The sequence below is a fragment of the Elephantulus edwardii genome, unplaced genomic scaffold (assembly GCF_000299155.1).
Source record: "Elephantulus edwardii isolate Elephantulus edwardi_28Jun2011 unplaced genomic scaffold, EleEdw1.0 scaffold00026, whole genome shotgun sequence".
NCBI classification, from domain to species: Eukaryota; Metazoa; Chordata; class Mammalia; order Macroscelidea; family Macroscelididae; genus Elephantulus; species Elephantulus edwardii.
In genome coordinates this window covers 7624492-7627865 of record NW_006399776.1, presented here as the reverse complement: position 1 = coordinate 7627865, position 3374 = coordinate 7624492, and the positions used below count along the sequence as shown (strand labels likewise).

Genomic DNA, 3374 nt, shown 5'->3' with positions numbered 1-3374 from the left:
ACTAGACTATCTAGAGGGGTTTTATTTATAAAAAAATTTTTCTTTTTTCCCCCCTCATATTTTGGGGTTGTGAATTCCTCTCACCTCCCACCTCAGTACTTTCTAGATTTTCTCAACTCAATTTCTATTGAAGTTTTTGTTAATGTGATCAAATTTGTAAGTCCCTTGTCCTTTGAATGTTCCTTTTCAAGAATGTTCCTTTTCCTCTGAAGATACTAAGGAAAGAGTTTCTTTTCTTTACTTTTTATTATTTCTACCTGTTGTCTTTTTCCCTCCAAGAGTCTTTTTGCCATGTGTTTGTTTTGACGTCTGCCTCTTAGGCTAACAAATCTTCTCTGCTGCTGCTGTTGTTGGGTGCCATTGAGTTGCCTCTAAATCGTAAGGGACCCGATGTATGACAGAACAAAATCCTGCCCATTCAGTGCCATCCTCATCATCTCCGCTGTGCTCAGCCTCATTGTTGCAGCCACTGCACCATCCATCTCTGAATGTGTTTCTCTTATTTTCATTGACTCTCTGCTTTACCAAACATTACACCTTTCTTCAAGGGATAGTCCCACCTAATAACATGTAAAAAGTATGTTGGACAAAGTCTCAACATACTCATGTCTAAGGAGCATTCTAGCTAAACTTTTAAAATAATGTCTTTGTTCTTTCAACATTCTAGGGTATATTTAATATTCACCAACACTATAACTCAAAGGCATCAATTCTTATTTGTTCTTCCTCATTCATTGTCTAACTTTCAAATGCACACAAAGCTGCTGAAAATACCGTGACTCAGGTCAGTTGCACCTTAGTCCTTAAAGTGACATCCTTGTGTGTTAGCACCAGAAAAGATATAGTTTGCAGCAGAGTTCTCCAATGCAATACATCATTTCACTTATTGACTGCTGGATCTGTGGGCAGGCATTGATTGTGAATCCAAGGAAAATTAAATTATTTTTTCAGTTATATAAATACTGGATTCTTTATTTGGAATGGAATATTCTTGTCTTACATAGTAAGCAATAAAAAGAAAAACAGAATTCACATAATTAACCATAAATGAATAGAAAACCAGCACAAAATACGGCAGACAATACATCTTCAACTTATTGCAAAGGCAGATACCGGGACCACACTACTTCAGAAAAGTGCCAGCAAAATGATAAATGTGTGGAAAACAAAGAAAAATATTGTGTTTTTAAGGTGCAGAGAGATTTCTAGGATTTGAGAGAGCCCATGCATCTCTGCACTCAGACAACACTTAGGAAAATGTTTAACCATGACAATAGGAACTACATAAAATTGTATATAAACCTGGCCTCTCTAATCACCTCCTTATGTCCCTGGAACATATTGACATTGTTCATGTTCAACTGCCGGTATTTCACATACCCTCCGTGATCTGCTGTCAGCATCCACATGTCATTATGTGGCCAAGCCACAGCCCTCACTGGGCTATCATGAACCTGTAATATTGTATCAAAATTGAAAGTAAGCCATTCCACAGGGTGAATTCTTCACTGGGAGTTCCAGTTACTAATCATCTTCTTTCTGGAGTCCACCTAACAATAAATACTGGACACTTCATTTTGTTGACATTCTAACAAATTTTGTTGTTACTGCATTCATAGGATTATTTGGCATTCCTATTAGAGGGACAAGATCATTAGAACAACCTGCATCAGGCTGAATTCATCACATATCTCTCTGGTCTCTTTGCCATATTAGATTCTCCAAATATTTAATTACAGATGGATCATAGTTTATAGTTTTTCAGTTTACGGCTTTTCTCACGCATTTCCATCAAAGGTAAACTATTGCATTGCTTGCTGTTGGGCAAAATCTGATCATTTATAGAAGAGCTGTCAAGGTGCCTGATGTTGGAAACTTGGCATAAGGAAAAAACAAGGAGAACCAATATCTGTAGACATGGTAATGTCTTCTTTCTAAGGCACGTCCAGCGCTGGAGCACAGCTCCCAGTGGCTAATATTCGGCTTCACTTAGTGAGGAACAGCCCTGCTGTCTGGTCTCCTCCCTCAGAGCTCCTCAAGCTCTCGTGGCCAGAAGCGGAGCAGCCATCTTCCTCCAAGAACGACCAAATCCACAATGGAAAAGTTAACTAACTCTTGACGACTTCAGTCTTCTCTCTATTTGTCATGGTAGGGTGGGTTTTGTTTTGTTTTTTTTATTTGTCCAATTGTGAGAACTTTTTTTCCCCAGTTGTTTTTCTTTAATTATGAACTTTTGTTTTCCTTATTATAAAGTATTATTCATACTGAAGTCTTTGAGCTTTGATTAGCAAGTGCTTCAAGTTTTCTTGTTATGCAAGAAAGGTAATGAGTTTTCTCCCAATCTTTATGTGGTATTATTAATTATATTGTTCCATCTCTTGGATTCTTTCTCCGTATACAGCGTGAATAAGCATGTTAAAGAAATACAACACTGATGCACACACATCACAAATTTAAACCATGTAATATCACCTTGTTCTGTTTCAATAACTACCTCTTGGTCAACATATAGGTTCTACATGAACCCAATTCAGTATTCTGGAATTCTCATTCTTCATAATGTCATCCATAATTTATTATGTTCCACAGCCAAATGCTTGAGTATGAATTGGTACCAACTAGTTTGGGGGTTTTGTTTTGGTTTTGGTTTTTTTTTAGTTACTTTCATTTTCTTTTGATTATTTTAAGCCATTCTGCACCAATCAAGGTTTTGCCCATAGAATTCTTTAATCTTGCAGCTTGAGGCTTGAATTTTTTCTTTAGTTCTTACAGCTTGTAAAATGCTAGATGTGTTCTCTCTTTTTGATCATCAATGTTCCATTGCTATTCATAGGGTTTTAAATGGACCATTACTTTAGAAATTGATGCCATGCCTGCATCCTAGTCTGTCTTACTCTAGTGGCTTCACTGAAATCTGTCCATGATAGGTATTTGAAAAACCTATGGCAAAGCTTTTAGAAGCACAACAACACACAACAGCTAGTATTTGAAAAACCAATGGCATAGCTTTTGGAAGCACAACAATACACAAGTCACCAAAGACAAAGTGGCAGAGTACTAGGGCAGTTTCCTCTGATGGCTGGTAATCCTTGACTACCTGCTCACACAGATCCGAGATAAGGGGGGAGACATGTGAATTTGTAGCTGCACACAGTAGGGGGATCTGTTTGTCGAGAGACTCAAGTCAGCACCTATCAGTCTTTTTCTTTTGGGCTGGTTAAACACTTCAGAGAAGCCTTTCCAATCTCCTTGGAGGATGAAAGCTTGACTGCCCTTACTTCTGATAGTGAAGGATGGGAAGAACTGAGAGGTGAGGGCATACAGGGAAGGAAAGAGGTTTCTCGACTGAAAAGGGCCAGTTGATCCAACAGTGT

General features: G+C 38.1%; 1 pseudogene; it reads right to left on the bottom strand.

Annotated features, from left to right (window-relative positions):
• Positions 1 to 934: 934 nt before the first annotated feature.
• LOC102875875 lies at positions 935 to 1919 on the bottom strand (annotated as a pseudogene).
• Positions 1920 to 3374: the final 1455 nt, after the last annotated feature.